We start from the raw sequence: 18,368 nt of genomic DNA on the forward strand, positions 1-18,368 counted from the left end.
ACCAAGTGCTAGAGGGTGCAGGTGGACCGGGATTCTCACAGGGGCACCTCTGGTGGAGTGTGCATTGGTAGAACCACTTTGGAAAACTGTTAGGCCATGTCTACAAAACGCAAACAGCCCTCTCCCATGACCCAGCAATTCCATTCCCAGGTGTGTACCCGGCAGAAATGCATACGTATGTTCACCAAAATTTCTGTACTAGAATGTCCATAACCCCAAACTAGGACCTGGCAAACACCCTTCAGCAGTAGAATATGAATGAGCAAAATATGGTATATCACCCAGCAGAATTCCACACGGCAATGAGAACAAAAGAACTGAAACTACAAGCAATATAGACGCACCTTTTGATAGCTGATCCAAAGGACCCGGATTCAAGAGTTTATACTATATGATTCCATTTAAATAAATATCAAATCTAGCCAAAACTGACACAGGGAATTCAATGTGAGTATAGTAGTTAACCCTGGGGGGGGGGGGAGCAAGTGATGTGACAGGCAGAGGGCACAAGGGGAGTTTTATGGTGCTGGTGATGTTTGGTTTCTTTTTTTTTTTTTTTTTTTTTTGTATTTTTCTGAAGTTGGAAACGGGGAGGCAGTCAGACAGACTCCGCAGGCGCCCGACCGGGATCCACCTGGCACGCCCACCAGGGGGCGATGCTCTGCCCATCTGGGACGTCACTCTGTTGCAACCAGAGCTATTCTAGTGCCTGAGGCAGAGGCCACAGAGCCATCCTCAGTGCCCGGGCCAACTTTGCTCCAATGGAGCCTTGGCTGTGGGAGGGGAAGAGAGAGACAGAGAGGAAGGAGAGGGGGAGGGGTGGAGAAGCAGATGGGCACTTCTCCTGTGTGCCCTGGCTGGGAATCGAACCCGGGACTCCTGCACACCAGGCCGATACTCTACCACTGAGCCAACCGGCCAGGGCCGATGTTTGGTTTCTTGACCTGTGGGCTGATTACTGGGACGTGTTCAAGTAGTGACAACCTTGAGCTGAATACATAGGGTCTATGCATTTTTTTCATATGCAAGTTATAATAGAAGTAAAACAAAAAGAAAAGCCCAGGGCAGTTAAAACAAAAGGCACACAGGCACAAACAACAATAGTACATACTTTACAAAGATGTGTACATGTTTAAAGAGCTGCTTTACCTATAAGAGAGGGTGCCCGTGTGGGGAGGGTCACGGCTGTGAGGTCGTAGCAGCAGGTGAAAAATAAAAGTAACACCAGAGAGGAATCTTTCATGGATGAGCAAGAACGCTGTGCTTAACCCGACTTTGAACCTGAGGTAAGGGAAGGGGGCACACAGGAAACACTGGATTGAAAACCCTTTGATTGTTCTCTGACTGCCGAATGCATGTTCCTGCTTTAATTAAATGGAGTCTGGTGAAGAGAAGGGAGTCGCCCGGATCTTGGCCAGGGCTCCTCGTAGGTGGTGCTCCATCTCCGGCCACTGCCCCTTCCTGCCTCCCCGAGGCCTCTTTCAGACCACTAGATATGTTGGCTGAGCTCCACCGGGTCAGAACTCTGGTTGCTCCCTCTCATCTAAATCTAGGGGGCGTGTAGATTCACGGGGCTCGGCTCGGCTCTTCTGCTGGTAGCATCCCTGTGCTCAGCACTGAGGAGCAACGTGCAAAGCCCACTTCTGCTAACTGTAGGTGAAGCAGGGGGCTCTTCAACGCCCACCCCCAGCGACTCCGTTCTAGCTCTGTCTCCTGCTCGACCCAATGTCTGTTTGCAAGTCTGAATCTTTATTCTGCTGCCCAGAAGCCGGTGGCGGAAGACCTCAGGGAGGACCCCAGTTCTACTCCGTTCTCCTCCCACGTCGGAGGTGTGAGCTCAGAGAAGGCGGCCCCGCGCCCCGGGGTAAAAAATTTTGACATTGCCTGAACTTCCCGCGTTGGCCGCTAGTGGGAGATGCTGGCCTACCTGAGGCCCGCCAGGGGGCTAGAAGCCGGCAGCCGGCAGGTGGTCGGTTCTTCTGCCTACCCTGCAGCCTGCAGCTACCCAATCAGACACAAGGCCAGAAAGGGTCCTGTGTCCTGAACTTGACTATAGACTACTGATTTTCTTTCTGATTCAGGCCCCTCCTGCAAGCACAGATAGCTCCTCAGTGTACATGTAAGGAACCCGTGACCTCTAGAGCCCCACATACCAAGGTCTCAAAAGGGAGGATGGTCCCCTGGTGACCTCTCCAAGACCCCAATAATGGAGGGCAGGTAACAGCCTTTGAGCTCACAAGAACAATTCTTACTTGGAATAGCCTTAAAGATGTGTCAGGCAAGTAAAATGCTGCTGGTAAAGAGTGTGTGTGTGTGTGTGTGTGTGAATGCACAGGTGCCCAAGTGCTCCTGACACGCCCTGGTCTGCGGCCACAGTGCAGGGTGATACATGTCATCCCTTCCAATGATGTTGCTGATCCTGTGGGCAAAAGATGGTGATGGCCCATTTTATTTAATCAAGGAGTTGTGTTCCTGGGTGTTTCCCATCCCGTCAGAGCGATGGCGCTTGTCCATGTATGGATCCCTGTGTCCCTGAGCGACAGTGTCTCTCTACTTCAGTGTCACATATGAGTCTCCATGTAGCAAGGTGTGGGTTGTATGTAGTTCAACAGAGTGAACGGGAGTGTGTGTGTGTCTCCCTGTGGGTGCCTGTGTTTGTTGGCTGTGTCCATCCCTCAGGTCAGGGTGTGTGTTTCTGTCAGTATGGGTGTGTCAGTGCGTGTATGTGTGTACACAGGTGTCTACCATTGTGCAAATCTGTGTGCCGTCTGTGCCTGTCTCAAGGGGAATGTGGTTCCAAGTGTGTGTCTGTGTCAGTGTGTCAGTGGATGTGTGTCTCTGAATCACGTGGGTGTCAGAGTTTGTCAGAGTGTCTGCCTCAGTGACAGTGTGTGTCAATTATATGTCTCCCTGTGTGTCCCTGTGGGTGTCTGTGTGTCAATGTGTCTGTGTCAGTGTGCAGGTGTACATATGTCGGGTATGTTTGTCTCAGCATGGTTGCCAGTGTATGTCCGTGTCCCCGGGGGAGGGTGTCTGGTGTAGGGTCCCCAAGTCAGTGAGGATGTGTGTGTGGACTCTGGCCAATGTTTGTCGGTGTCCGCGTGGGTGGCTCTCCGTGGTAAAGCGCCCCCAGGTCAATGTGGATGTACCCCACCGTGTACTGGTGTCTGCATGTATCTGCCCGCGTCCGCGTGGCGGCTGTCTGAGGCGGCGTGCCCCTGGGTCAGTGTGGGGGTGTGCGCGCCGGCGGGAGCCGAGGTGTTCTCCCTGGGAGCGGGCGGAGCGCCACGTGCGGAGCCCGGGGCGCGTCGCTCTGGGGCGGAGCCAGCCCGGGGCCCCAAGCCCCAGGCCGAGCCCAGGCGGGGCCCGCCCCCGACCCCGCCCCCAGCCCGCGCCGCCCGCGGAGTCCCGGAGCCGGAGACCAGCGGCGGAGCTGAGACGGCGGCGGCGCCCGTGGGATGCAGGGATCGCGACCCCAGAGCCGCTGAGCCTGCGCCCAGTGCCTCGAGCCCCGCACCGAGCCGAGTCCGCGCCGAGCAGCAGCCGCCCATCCCGGGACCCCGGCCGGGGGACCAGCAGGTGAGCGAGCGCCCCCGCGCCCAGCAGCGCTGGCCCGGCCCGAGCACCTTCCGCCTGCCACCGCCCAACTTTCCTCCCCGAGGGTCGGAGCCTCCAGCCCCTGCGCGCTCCCTTCCCTGCCCCGGCTTCACCCCGCAGTTCCTCTCCCATCACTGCCCCTAAGGGTAGTAAGGGAAGGAGAAGGCGCGGATCAGCCTGGCTGGAGGGGATCCCCGGGGGGAGGCGTAGCTAATCGCCGCGCGCCCCCTCCCCTTCCCTTTCCTTCCGGGTTTCCCAGCGCGCTGTCGAGGGCCGGGGGAGGGGGAGCTGCGGCCCCGGCTTCCCCGCCGACCCTGGCGCAGGCTCGGAGAAGGTTTGGGGTCGGGACCTGGATTCCCGAGGCCGGAGACCCCAAGGTCAGAGCGTAGACTAGGCGCGCAATGAGTGTGGTTCCAGAGATCTGGGTAGCTGAGCGAGCAGGGCTGGGAATGGGGGAGGGGGCCAAGAACCCCTTTCTCTGGGCGGCGCGGAGCGCTCCGCCGGGAGAGACCTCTCTGGGACGAGGTCTCTACGGGTCCTGCCCAAAGACAGATCTCTGTGCGCCCTAAGAGGGGAGAGGGACCTACGTGTGTGTTCTATCTCTGTGCGCTCCGACCACGAAGAGATCTCTTTGCCCTCTGACGCCCTAATGGGGCGGCACCTGCCCTCTGTGCGTCCTGAAATCTGCGTGTGTTCTCAGCAGGGGAGATCTCTGCGCACTGGGACTGGGGCGTGTTCTCTGCCCCCCCTGGCTCTGACCCGGGCAGATCCATGTGCCCTGACAGGAGGCGGCTCTGTCCCCGGCGTTATTTGGTTATTTGATCGTATTTGGTGGCGCCTTGGGAGGAAGTGGAGGTGCATTGCCTTGTGAGGGCTGGAGGTATGAAGAATGGTAGTGGTGACAGAGTGCTGGGGACAAGGCCCTGGCCCTAGGCCCGCCTGTGTTGAAACACCTGTTGGAGGACAGCGCAGAGCCCAGTCAGGAAGCCATGACTAAGGTTGTGTGGCAAGAGTGGATCTTCTCTCCTTAGTGCCTTGAGATCAGCCTGGAGTGGTGGGATCAATCATCTCCTCTGGGGTCCTGGGCTGGTATTCGCTTTCCTCAGCTGTCTCCTCACCTCCCGCTGAGACCCCTCAAGCCCCATTGAGCCTAGACAGCACCACGAAGACAGACACATCATATGACCCCACCATACTACAGTGCCTCAGCCCCCTCTCCCCAATTCCCACCATCCAGAGGGACCTTGAGCAACAGAGGCTGGAGCAGCAGTGGCTCAGGCCCTTGCTGCTACCTTCAACCCCATCCCTTGCTCTCAATCCCTCCCAGTTAGAATTAGGCAGGTGCACATGAGTGGGAGGTAATGGAACTGAAAGGTGGAATGAGGGTGACATAGGCCAATAGCTCAAGCCAAGCTGCAGTCACGGGAGCATGGGGAAGAAAGAGTCGGGGACAGCCAGTGTGGAACACAGACTTTATGCTGGCATTTCCAGCCCCGTACTGCAATGAGCTTCAGGGAACTTTTAATCTAACTCTGGCATTTCCATCACACTGCACAGGGGGAAACTGAGGCTGAATAGGTCAAGGATTTGTACAAGGTCACCTAGAGTCACAGTAGATTTGGGGCACCACCCAGGTTGAAGATTCCTTGAGATCTATTTCATGACCTAGAGGCTGACCAAAGAGGATGTGAGCAGAAGGGATACTGGCCCTAGAGGGCCAAGAACCAGCATTCAGCCCATTTATGGCATGGGCAGCTGCAGTGCCTCTGGGCCACTTGGCCCTGTCTCGGTGTGGTGATCGAAGGTCCTCTGGAAGAATTCCAGGATCAACTCACTCAGCATGGAGATCGAGCTCAGAGGAGTGGTAGGAAGCACCAGAGACAGCTGGGAGTAAGGGAGCAGGGCAGACAGGTGTCCAAGCAACCCAAGAAGAAGGGAGCCCCGAGGCAGCCTGGGACTGTGGTCAATGGCATTCTATGTTCTGTTCATAGGAGGCTAATTCCTACTGACCCTTGAGAAGGTTATTGGAAAGGTGTACAATGATAGAAGTATGTCCCCATGGCCCATTCAAAAGAGGAGTGATTGCCTTTGGCCGGGAGACTCAAGGGTCTCTATCTAACAAATACAAGCTTTCACCTGGGTTTTGAGGGATGAATAGGAGTTTCCCAAGCGGAGATGGTACAGTACAGACATCAGGACCAGCATGTACCAGCAGTACACAGAAATGCGAAACAGCAGAATTGTTAGTTCAGTGACCCGTTAGGTCCTGTGGTATAAGGGAGAGAAGACCAGAAGCTAACACCAAGGACGTAATCCCAGGGACCTTTGTGAACTTTGCTCAGAAATTGGGAATTTATCCTTAGTAATGGTACTAAAAATAGCCAACATTCACTGAGTGCTATCTGCCAGCCAGGCGGAGCACCAAGCACTTTATAAGGCTCATCTCTGAATCTTTGCATCAACCCTAGAGGTAGAAACCATAATAATGATCATTTTGCCGGTGATGAAATTGAAGGCCCAGGAAGCTTAAGTAACTTGCTCACTGTCATGCATCTCTATGTAGCAGGTCTTGAGTTTGAGCCCAGGTGTCAATATATCTTCTGTGAGTTAGACTACGTCTCCAGTGCAGACTAGAGGTGCCATCAAAAGTCTTACAATTGAAGGAGAGGGACAGGCAGGTTAGCACAGGTGAGCCTGTAGCATTCTAACGGCCTTCTCTGTTAAGGGATGTGTCACTCTCCCATCCCTAACCTACTTGCTCGTTAAATGGAATTCACTGCCACCGTATCACACTGAGAACGGGGGAATGGGCAAGTGAAGTTTGGGGTTTGGCAAGACTGAGGAAGAACAAAGGGGAGGTGACAGATGCTTCCAAGTTCTGATTTGAATCTGTAGTACTTCCAGCGGCGGCTGCTGACATCCAGTGTCAGCTGGAGGGAAGGGCCCAGCATTCAGGAAGGAGACCTGGGCGGGAGGAGGAAACTTGGAATCATCTGCATAGACTGGTCTTTGGAGCCATGGCAGTGAATGAGATTGTCCAGCAAGAGTGCTGATCGGTGTTTTTTTTCAACTCTGGTGACAGTAGCATCACTTTAAAACACCAAAAACACAGCTGTGTCTGGGCTTCACCCCAGGGATTCTCATTCGACTCAGGTGAGACTTGAGCATCAGCCATTTTGAAAGCACCCAGGTGATCCTAATGTGGTGAAGAGGGTGGAGTGCAGAGCCCTCAGGCATTCTAACCATGGAGGCAGGAGAAGTCCGCCAGGAGCCTGGGCAGCAGCAGAGAAAAAGGTGGGAAGAGAGCCCTGAGCGGAGGAATCACAGAAAGCAAAGAGGGTGCACGTCCCAGAGGAAGGGCGACTCCTGTCTCTTTCCGCTGAGAGAGTTAAGAAGGTACGCTCTGAGAAGTTCATGGATAGATTTTTTTTTTTTAAAAAAGGAATGCATAATTTAAAAAACAATGTCCATTACACTGAGATTGAGCAACAGTAAGAGTACTGGTGACCTTGACAATGGAAGTTTTCCTCCTAACACCCACAGAATATGGTACCCAGCAAGAACAGATAGTGAATGAATGAATGAATGAATGAATGAATTGGAGAATGGAGGGCAGTTTTGGAGAGGGCAGAGGAGTGAGCAGGAGGTGAGGACGTGGAAACAGCATGTGTAGACAGCTCTTTCAAGGAGTTTGATGGTTTAAGAGGGAGGAGAGAGATAGAGGGGAGCTGGCAGGGGGTGGGCTCAAGGGAGGGATGTAGGGCGAGGCTGAGGTGGACGCGAAGGACCGTGGGTGTCCTTCACAGCGAGGGACCGGAGGTCTGTGAGTGGAGATTGTGCCCATGGGGTCTCATTGCTCTGGTTTTTCCAGTGGGCCAGTCAGGACAGCCCGGGGTGGGGTGGTGGGGGGATGACTTCCTATGAGTCTTTGAGAAGGAGATATTGACGGTGGGAGCTGTGATTCCTGCTGGGGGCGGGGGCAGCAGGGGAGGGAGATCTTGCTCTGAGGAGAGAAAAGTGTTGCAGAAAGCAATGTTTGGGGACAAGATGAGGTCGCCTAGAGCAGGTATCCAATAGAGGGGTTGGGATAAAAGTCCTGTGGCTAAATCCACAGAGACAGAGGGAAGAGAAGGCAAAGCCTGGGGCTAGCCTGTGGACAGGGGCTGGACAGTGCAGGGAGCAGACAGTCACAGGGGTGGCCGGGGCCACAGAGGGAGCCTCGGGCTGGATGCCCGTTGCCTTCTGCCAGCCCAGACTGACAGAGTTCAACCCGGGATGGTGGGGGAGAGCCTGGATAGGACTTTCAGCACCTAGTCTGTGCAATGGAAAATTCTAGAAGGTTTATATAGCTCAGGTACAATAATTGCTTTCATGAAGTCTACATGCTATTGGGGAAAGATAGACTGGATACTACTAAACAAATAGATACAGAACATAATTTTAGATAGTGACCAATGTGATGAAATCAAACAGGATGGTGTGATGGAGATATGAGAGTCAGTTTAAACTGTGGCCAAAGGAAGCCTTCTTGAAGGAGGAGACTGAACTGAGACCCAAATAGCAGGAAAGAACCAATCCTGAAAAGCCCTGGGGAAAGAATGTCATGTAAAGAGAGAATGGCAAGTGCAAAGGCCCTGAGGCAGGGACAAGCTCCTGAGGCAGGGTTGGCTGCTGTGGCTGGAGCAGAGGAAATGGGGTAGGGATGGAGAGGTTCCTCACCTCCATTTCCACCCCCACCCTCTTTGTCATCTGCCCCTTCAGACTGCCCCTTTGGTTATGCACACCACTCGACTCAAGCTGGCAGCAATTCCTGGGGATGAGACTATATTTAGATACAACTCTCCTCTCTGTGGGCCTAGAACATACCGTGTCTTTTTAAGATGATCAATATGGAATGGACGCTATTTATAGAGACCCCACGTCAGTTTCTGGGGCCTGAGACCCTCAGGTAGGGGAAGGAGCCCAGGACCACGCTTTGCCAGAGTAGGCACCAAGGCTGGCAGAACACGGGAGCTGTCTGACTCATGGACTCTTTGAAACTTGTATCACCTCCCCTGCCTGCCAGGCCACCCTCACCCCATCCCTGCAGAGTCATAGCCTCCCTACCTCCGACTTCATTTGCTGGAGGGCTATCCAGTGTGCCCCAAGCCCAACAGAAAACGTAGTTGTGATTGTTGAAGCCAGAGCCCAGTGGGACAGTTCATCAATCTCTCATGTCCGTTCCTTGCTCTGTTTACTACTCTGGTCAGGCAGAAAAGGCTAGGGGGGTCGAGGGGGCGCCCTCAGGGCCTCTGAGGTCCTCCCCACCGGCCAGAGAGAGATCTGCCCAGGACAGAGAAAATGCAAGGTTGGAGGAGTCAAGAGCTCAGCCTCCCTAGTGGAAGGTCAGTGTGGCCCAGAACAGCCAGTGGAGACTGCCTGGAGGAGGTGGGATTGGAGCCCAGCCATGGAAGAAGCATATAATTTGGAAACGTGAAAGGGATCAGCTCGTGTTTACTGTCCTGTTGTGGGAAGAGAATGTTTCTGCTCTGAGGCTAGACTTCCCTCTCTCTCTCTCTTGCTCTCTCTCTCTCTCTCTCTCTCTCTCTCTCTTCCCTCCCCCCCCCCCTTCAGTTTGTTCTCCTGATTAAATCTCCCAGGGAGGCAGTGGAAAGTTGAGTCCCCACAGGGGTAATACCCAAGTAGAGGGACGGAGCCGCTCGCATGGCATTGTGCGGGCCCAGGGAAGGCCCCTCACCCACTTGGAGGTCCTACTGTTGTTGTCTCCAAGGGCTTTCGGTCCCCTCTTGCAGCCCTGGGAGGCCAAGGACCATAGGCTCAAGGTCACAGAGGGATGCCGGCTGCCCTCAGCCCAGGGCCCCCGTGTCTGCCCGGCCCCGCCCAGGTCTTGCCCAGGCAGTCCCCATGCTTTCTGGGAATGGATTTTGAGCAGTAGAAAGGCTCTTCCTGGCATCAGGAGGGTAGTAAATGCCTCTCTGGCTGGTATCGATTCCTCGAAGTCCTGTTTGAAGGAAGGACCTGGCTCAAAGAGGCAGTTTTTAGAGGGACAGCAGGTCGGGGAGCAGTAATGTGGCTGCAGGCACCAAACCAGTTCTCTGGCTGCATTAGCTGTCCCCCTCATCTGGGCCAGGCTGGAAGGTGCCCTAACCATCTAAGTTGGGGAAAAATCAGACCATGAGAAGGACCAGCCCAGCTCAATCAATACCTCCTGCATGGCCGCCAGAGTCCCAGCCTCATCGACCTGGGCTGATAGCTGGAAAGTGGTCCTAACAAGCCCCTCCAAGCCCAGTACTGCTGCCTGCCTCTGGGCCTATTCCTGGGAAGATCCCAGCCGTGAGTCCTCTCCCTGCTGGGCTCAGGCCCATCCAAGGGACTCCCGGCCGGTGCAGGGGTGCAGGAGAGCTGAGGCACAGAGTGGCGCCCACCACAGCCAGAACTGAGTGGAAGGCAGCGCGGGGCCCACTGGTGCTGGGTCAGACGCAGCCCAGACTGTCAGTGAAATAAAGCAGCAGCTAGTGCCGGCGAAATTGGAAACCCAGGGAAAGCCTCCACTCGCTTGCTGGGCCTGGGTGCCTATTAGATGTATAATTGCTGAGCTTCTGTTTCAGGAAATGTCTGAGGGAAGGAGAGAAAAAAATCTCCCAAAGGATCTCCTGGGGCCAATCATGCCCAGAGATAGCTGGACTTTGGGTCTCTTCCAGCCCTCGCCTTTATGATTGAATTACGGATCTGGCCCCAGATGTGTCGCTTATGTTCACAGTGCATTGCACAGGTAACCGAGATGGCGCTCACCAACAAACACAAAGTAAAAACCTCCAAAGCATTATTATGTTTGAGCAGGCACAGTGGACACACTTGAGCCCATACAGTATGATTCCGTATGTGTGAAGTTCTAGAACAGGCAAAGCTAACCTGTGGTGATAGAAATCAGAAGAGTTGATTGGAAAGAGGCAGTAGGGAACTTTCTGGAATGATAGGAATGTTTACTATCTTAATTGGAGTGGTAGTTACACAGGAATATGTATTTGTTAAAACTCACCCAACTCTACGCCTAAAATTCACGCATCTTCTTGTATCTCTATTAATTCCTCAATTTCAGAGCATATTAAGGGGAAAGGGCTGCACACTTGGCTAGGCTGTGTCATGCACACTTGTGATATAGATTTTGTGTATTGATGGATTGATTGGCTTTTCCCCCTTTAGGGGCAAAGAAACTCTAGTGAAGGCCTCTCCCGTTTCTCTGGGGGCGTTTCTCTCTCAGTGCACAGAGTAGGTGCCTCATAAACAGCTTGGGCATCTGTGTGCCATAAAGGGCACTTCCTGGGCCATAGGTAGGCATTCTTCTGGCCACATTGTGTGTACTCTGTGGGTTTAGATCAGGGGTCCCCAAACTACGGCCCGCGGGCCACATGCGGCCCCCGCCGCACTTCCGGAAGGGGCACCTCTTTCATTGGTGGTCAGTGAGAGGAGCATAGTTCCCATTGACATACTGGTCAGTTTGTTGATTTAAATTTAGTTGTTCTTTATTTTAAATATTGTATTTGTTCCCGTTTTGTTTTTTTACTTTAAAATAAGATATGTGCAGTGTGCATAGGGATTTGTTCATAGTTTTTTTTTTATAGTCTGGCCCTCCAATGGTCTGAAGGACAGTGAACTGGCCCCCTATGTAAAAAGTTTGGGGACCCCTGGTTTAGATGGTCCAGGGTCTGGGGCAGAAGTGCCCCTGGGTGACTGAGCCACTTCTCTAACTTCTGGGAGTAGTACAGATGTCCCTGTTAGCCGCGGTCTCACTTTCTGTGGTTTCAGTTACCCGCGGTTAAACACAGCCCAAAAATATTAAGTGGAAAATTCCAGAAATAAACAATTCATGAGTTTTAAATTGTGCACCAAAATGAGTAGTGTGATGAAATCTGAGGCCATCCCACTCTGTCCCACCAAGAATGTGAATCATCCCTTTGTCCAGCGTGTCCACGCCGGATATGCACTACCCACCTGTTAGTCACTTAGTAGCAGTCACTATTATCAGTTATCAGAGCAAGACAGGCCACATTCAGTAACTTTTATTGCAGTATAGTGGTATAACTGTTCTATTTTATTATCAGTTATTGTTAATCTGTTACTGTGACGACTCCGTGAATTAAACTTTATCACAGGTATATATGTATAGGAATGAACATAGTATATGCAGGGTTGGGTACTATCTGTGGTTTCAGGCGTCCAATGGGGGTCTCGGAAGTATCTCCCGCAAATAAGGGGGGACTGCTGTTGGTCCACGTTCTGGAGACCCAGGGCCCGGGGGTACCGTTGGGTCTGGACTGACAGCTCAGTGCCACTCAGCACATTATAGATCCCCTCTGCATGACGCAGTAAGGGGATTGACGGGAAGACCCGCACTTGAGGAGAAGGGGGCATCATGTGCCCTGTGGAGGGGGCTCTGGACGACCTGGGGAGTCTGCAGTTCCCCCGCCTGGCTGGGCGCTGGGAACACGCGGTGAAATGAATGAGCTGTTCCAAGCCCCCCACCCCATCCTTACAGTGGAAAGTGGGGGGGCGGATGAAAAAGCAGGGGTTTTTGTCTGAATCCAGTGTCCACGCTAAAGGTGCCCACCCGCATGCCAGCTCTCCTCTCGTCTTCTGCTCTGGAGGGGGCCTGGTCTCAGGGACCCTGGCTTCATCCCTCCCTGTCTGGGAAATCACCTGGGCAGAGCAAGCGGGTGGGATTTTCCTGTCAGCTGAATTTCCCTCTGCTTCAGCCTGAGTGTTGGAATACATGAGATGCAAATGCATGTAAATGAGGGCATCCCCGCTTCTGGGGTGGGCGTGCGCCTCTGTCTCCGGCGGGGATGGGGGTGATTCTGCAGGACTTCTCCAGATTGCTGGGTCCGGATGGGGACTAGAGAAGGAAAGCCCCCTCAGGATCCCCCTCCCTGAGGACCGGCTCCGGACTGTGCAGGGTTAATGCTTGTGCATCCTCAAAGGAGTGGAGCTGCAGGGAGCCGGTTAGCTGAGGCCCCGCACAAGGACGTGCCTTTGATCTGGGAGCAAGGACCTGAATGCACAGGCCACGGGCACCAGCAAGCACCAGCTGGCACCCCCGCCAAGCCTTTGTCCAAGCCCTTACCCTGAGAGAGCCAGAACTGTGCAGATAATTGCCTGGGCAGGAGGTCGACATGCTGTCGACCCCTCCCCCTTCCCCCACCACCCACCATCCCGACCTGTGGCTTGAGCCCACATAGCCACCCACAGCCACTGCCAGAAACCCGGGTGGCCACTTTCTAGTCTGCAGAGGACAAGTCTCCTTCAGCCCACCCGCCCTCCCTCCTTCCCCTTCCATTTCCCACTCCCTCCCCTCCCCCACCCCAGGCTAGCAGGCCACCCAGCCTCAAAGCAGGTGGAGTTCTGTAAGAGTTAAGGGAGAGCCCGGTGTCTGGAACTCCATGGCAGCGCCATCCAGTAGAGATACCATGCAAGCTACAAATGCACGTGGCACGTGCAATTTTTAATTTGCAGTAGCCATATTTTACAAAGTTTAAAAAAAAAAAAAAGAAATAGTTTTAACATATTTCCTTTAATCCAATATATCCAAAATAATACGTTTGAATTATAGTTAATCTTTAAAGGTTATTAATGAAGTAGTTGACATTCTTGATCATACTGAGCCTTCAGAATCCGTGTGGATTTCCAGCCACACATCTGGACTGTCTCTAGCCACAGACCAGGTGCTCGCCAGCCACGTGTGCTGCGTGGCTACCCTGTCGGATGGGGCAGCACCTGCAGTGCCTGAGCTGGACAGAAACACTGCCCGGTAACCGTTTCTGCTGACTCTCTGGGTGCGGGCAGAGATCAGCCAGGTCTCCCTGGGAGCCTCTTCCCACTCGTGGGTACGGCCAGGCTGCATAAGGGAGGACCAGCCTTACAGGAGGTCCACAGGGCTGCCCTGTAACTTTGGAGCAGGGATATCAGACACACTCTGTCTGGGTGGGCGGATCACAGGTAAGCTACAGACACTTCCTCCCTGCTCTGTGCGCCCTCAGAGTGTGAGTAGTTAGGCTCGCAGACCTGGCTGCAGACAGACAGACAGGGGCTTGCTTACTTAACCCCTAAAGCATCAACTCTGTAAAATGGGGATAACAGTATCCCTCCTTCATGGGATTGTTGCAAGGTTGACCCCACTCAGTGCAACCCCTGGCGTATAATGAGCACATGAGGCCGCTAGGGTGGTCCCCCACCCCAGTCCCGCTCATGGATGAGGAAGCTGAGGTCTCGAAAACCGGGGCATGGGAGCTGACATTGTCCAAGGTCACAGTGTGGGTTAGTGGCTGGGCAATAGGAAGGTTAATCCGGCACTCATTCATTCATTCATTCATTCATTCACTTACCAGGCTGTTTTAGGCCCCTCTGGGCAGACCACACTTGGGGAGTTCAGGGCACAAGCAAGGGAGAGGCCAGTGTGGAAGTCAATTACCATACCCTGTGATGAAGCATGCATGGGAATGCAGGTATGCCAGGAGCACAGAGGAGGGCAGGGCCCCGCCAGGCCCAGAGGGCAGTGAGGAAGGCTTTCCAAAGAAGTGCTCTCTGAACTGGATCTCTTGGGACAAAAATAACGACAATAACCACCATGATGGTAGCAAGAGACATTCACTGAACACTTCCTGTGCGCCCGGCGTGTACAAGTACTAATAGTACGCGTGTGCCACAAAACTACTCTGTGAGATAAGGTCTATTATTAACCCCATTTTACAGATGAGAAAACTGAAGTAGAGACACATCAACTAACTTGCCCAAGAATACAAAGCAAGTAAGTGGCCCGCCACCAGAAACACAAGCAATCTTACTTCTAAGCCACAGCTCTAACCACCTTCCTATGCCACATTGGAACAGGAATCCTCTGGATGGGGAGTGGTGTGTAAGAGGGATGCTGGGGGAAGCAGAGCTGGGCACAGGGACGGGTTCTGTGGCCCAGGCCGTTTCCTCATCCACATTCTCAGCAACACTGAGTGGAAATTTCCGTGCAGGCTACCCCGGAGTCTCTTTGCCGCTTTTTCCTCATTTTCTTATCATCACCTGTTGATTTGGGATCCATTACCTTGGGAAGAAAAATATTCTGTGGTGCCATTTGTAGTACCCTCTACACACCGTGGGTGCTGATTAAATGTTTAATGAATCATTCAATTAACGTGATGAGTCCATGAGTTGAGGTATTAATTAGTTTTCGTGTGTTCTTCCTCAAGGAAGGAGTTAGTCGCTCCTGGTGCCCTACGTCCACCTGTGGGGGGTGAGCCTCTGCCTCACACTCTCTCCCTGAAGGTGGAACGGAAGGCAGTGCCACAGGGCAAAGGCACCGGTGGAATGAGTGCTCAGGGTGGTGGGCGCTCCAGCCCGAGGTCGCCCCGGACGCAGGGCAGGGCAGGGCAGGGCCATGCTGCAGAGGAAACCAGGCTGAGATTTTCTAGGAAGCCTGGGAACCACTTCCACAGGCACTTTGCATAAATTTACATGGCAAAGAATATTCTTTGCATGCTGTGTTCCCGAGGTTCTGATTCCAAGGCGACCAAAATGCTAGATGTGACTCAAGACACAGGCCTGAACCTGCTTTCGGGATTGGAAAGGGGGTGGGCAGGAAGGGGCTGGAAGGGGGGGAGGGGATCCGTCTGGAGTCCAGTCCCTCCTCGTGCCTAGGATGACCAGGCGTCCTGGTTTGTCTGGGACTGCAGGGAACCTCGGGAGGCCGGAATTTCAGTGCTACAACCCGGGGAGTCCTGAGCCTCACCTCACCTGACACTACCCAGCGCGGCACAGGCTGCCGCGTTCCGAGTCACGGCGTGGTAACCACCATGGATTGAGCGCCAGCTCTGTGCCCCTTGTGCGCAGGAAAATCTCCCTTTGGGAAGAGGCACAAAGAGGAGACAGTACAGGAGGGTCCATTTTTGAGTGTGAATAGTCAGTATTCTGCCCTCTAAGCATCTCTGTCCTGATGTGATTACCCACAGTACTCAAGAGTCACTGGGCGGGAGCAGCCCTGGCCTGAGATGAGGCTTTCAGGCTGTCTGGGGGGCTGTCTGGGGAGGCCGGACCCGCCTGACGGACTGTCAGAGCGCAGGGAGGCCAGGAAGGGCTCAAGGGCTGCAGGTAGGGTTCAGCACCCTGGCCAGCCCGGAAGACCCGGCCCGGAAGACGGAGGTCCGCGCGTGGGCGGGCAGTCGGAGAAGGGGACCTGGGAGGAGGTGGGGGAGTGAGTAGAGCGTGAGGTGACTCTGCCGTCACGTCACGCCACGCAGGGCAGGGGAAGTGTCTGTTTGGGAATGTCTGAGCCAAGGAGTGGTGGGGGATGCACATCGGGGTTGGGAGGAAAGAGGGAGGATTCGGGTAGCAGTAGGATCCGCAGGGGGGTCTGTCCCAGAGCAGCGGCACTGGGGATGGGGGGTGGGGGAGGTGGTGGCCAGTGGCAGAGGAAGGGATGTCAGGGGGGTCTAGTTTGGAAAGGAGAGTCCACAGTTTGCTTCTAGCAGTTCTTGGGAGGCAGCAGAACGTAGGGAGAGAGATAGCTGCCTACCAGAACTTGATGAACTGGGGACAGGATGGCGCAGCGGGTCCCTAGAGCTCGAGTAAAGCTGTCAGGACAGGGGAGACTGGCCCGGGAAGAGGGTCAGCTGGAAGCAGCTGCCTCAGCCTGGGGAGGAGCTGCAGGGCTGGTGTGGATGCAGAAGCTGTCACGGAGTGCTAATACCTAGCGGAGTAGCTGTGGTCTTTGGATCAAATCAGGTCCACGCTCCCCTGCGTGTTGGAGCAGAGAGGCCTCCTCCCCCTCCCCAGCCAGAGCTAGGTCATCCCAGAGAAGCTGGGGGCTCGGCCTCCTAGGCCTGAGGGGTATGCCTGGCCCTGAGCCTGGGGTATGCCTGGTCCTGAGCCTGGAGCGTCCCCAGACCAGCCCCAGTCCCTAGTTACGCTGGCATCACCGGGAACCTTGCAGCCCTGCAGGGCTCATCTGGGCTCAGCCAGTCTCAGCCACACCAGGGCGTGGGCCCTGAGCCGCTGAACCAAGGGCAGGGCCAGAGCCAGGTGCAGGAACAAGGGAGAAAACGGACCCTGCCCGCCTGCCATGAACCGCAGGCGGGGTCCAGAGACAAAGGACACTCTTGGCTGGTTTACTCTGGAACCTGAGGCTGCTGGGAGCAGGGAGCAGGGAGCTTCATCCGGAACCTGGTTTCAGAAACCACTCAACCCCCGGGGATGCTGGGGGCCTGCCCGCCGGGACCAGGCCCTCCCTGAGACCCAGGGCCCCATCATCAGGCCCTCCTATTCACGTATCAAATAATAAGATCGAGCAGCGGATCTGGTGCCTGTTGTAATTCCGAATCATCAGTGAGCATTACTGGTATTCTAGCTCTCCGAGGCCCCTGCAATGGGACAGGGAAATAGCTGTAGTTTTAGTTGTGAACGGAACGTATTCACTTCCGTTTTGCTGCCTACTCTCATAACGGAGGGAAATGCTAAAATTCAGTGAGAGGGTAATGAGAGGAAGACGCAAGGCCCTCCCTCCCCCCCAGATTCTTTCCCTGTCCCTCCGAGAGGTCTGTTAGGAACCCCTGAACGACATAGGCAAGCACAGCTCATCTCTGCTGTTAACAGACAGAAGGGTGGTTACCCTGGGCACGGGAAGGTAGTTAGTGACTGGAGGGGAACCCCAGTCTGAGGGACTGGGAGCAATTGACTTCTTGATCTATGTGCTGGTTACCAGGTGTGTTCAGCTTGTGGAAATCCATCCACCTGTACACTTAGGATCCGTGCACCAATCTGCGTGAATAGTTGATTTCAATACAAATTTAAAAACTGGGAACAGACATACAAGCTGGTGCAAGCTTGCACTCATACACACGCGCGCGCACTCATACACACACACGCATGCGCACATGGGTGTGTACCAGTGAGCCCGTGCAGGCCCATGACATACGGGTGTTTCCAGACCCCTTGTAGGCATGTGGACACAGATGGATACAGTGAGACAGAGGCAGAGACACTATTCTTAGGAAATAATTCCAAGTAAAAAAAGAGGCTTCCTGATTCACGGGGCTAGAGATTGCCCCCGTTGGAGAGGACGGCCCTGCCAGGGACGGCTGCCATCCAGGCTGGCTTTGTTTCTTGGTTTTTTTGTGTTTTTGTTTTTTTTTAATAAAAAGAATATTGACTTTATTGTTTTTGTAAAAATAATACAAGAGCATCATAAATAATTCAAGCACTGAAGAAAAGTACAAAGGAGAAAGTTTAAAATTACCCAAATTTCCACCAGCTAAAGGAAAAAAGAAAGATCCCCGTTCACATCTGGGGTCGAGTATTGTAGACGCCTCTCTTTGTTCAAAGATGGAGAGTAGACAGAGACATGCTTTCATAAAAGGGGAGCCTCCTCGCTCACCTGCTGTTTTTACCAGAGATGTTTCTTTACCTTTCCTTGAATGAAAGGAAGGAACAAGAGGCTGGAGGATGGAGCGGTTGTTAAAGCGCGGGTCCTTGGGACCTCCCTCCTCGACCTGCCCTCGCACCTTCCAGGCTGCAGTTCCCCAGGGCCCAGCGGTGCTCTTTGGACGCCTGCCTGTGTTGGTTGCTCACTGTTTACCTGTCACCTGGCCAGATGCCTAATTTTATAGCAATCTACTTCCAGGGCTTGGGGCTGGGCCCTTCAGGGGCTGTGTACAGGGCGGCAGCTCGCTGCGGTCATTAGTGACGTGTTTCACAGGAGTAAGATCAAGGCAGAGTCGGCCCTCGGTTGAAGG

General features: G+C 54.0%; 1 protein-coding gene and 1 long non-coding RNA gene across 7 annotated transcripts in view; one reads left to right on the forward strand and one right to left on the reverse strand.

Moving 5' to 3' along the window:
* LOC136382571 (uncharacterized) overlaps window positions 1-18,368 on the reverse strand; it is a 420,231-nt gene that overhangs the window by 356,441 nt on the left and 45,422 nt on the right. The window lies entirely within an intron of this gene.
* The window catches only part of SCN5A (sodium voltage-gated channel alpha subunit 5), a 99,736-nt gene continuing 84,784 nt past the window's right edge, over window positions 3,417-18,368 (forward strand). For all 6 annotated transcript variants that reach the window (XM_066351982.1, XM_066351984.1, XM_066351981.1 and 3 more), the window contains exon 1: window positions 3,417-3,579. The gene's annotated coding sequence lies outside the window, so the exon portion shown is untranslated. The remainder of the gene's footprint in view (window positions 3,580-18,368) is intronic.

Source organism: Saccopteryx leptura, chromosome 10 (assembly GCF_036850995.1).
Source record: "Saccopteryx leptura isolate mSacLep1 chromosome 10, mSacLep1_pri_phased_curated, whole genome shotgun sequence".
NCBI lineage: Eukaryota > Metazoa > Chordata > Mammalia > Chiroptera > Emballonuridae > Saccopteryx > Saccopteryx leptura.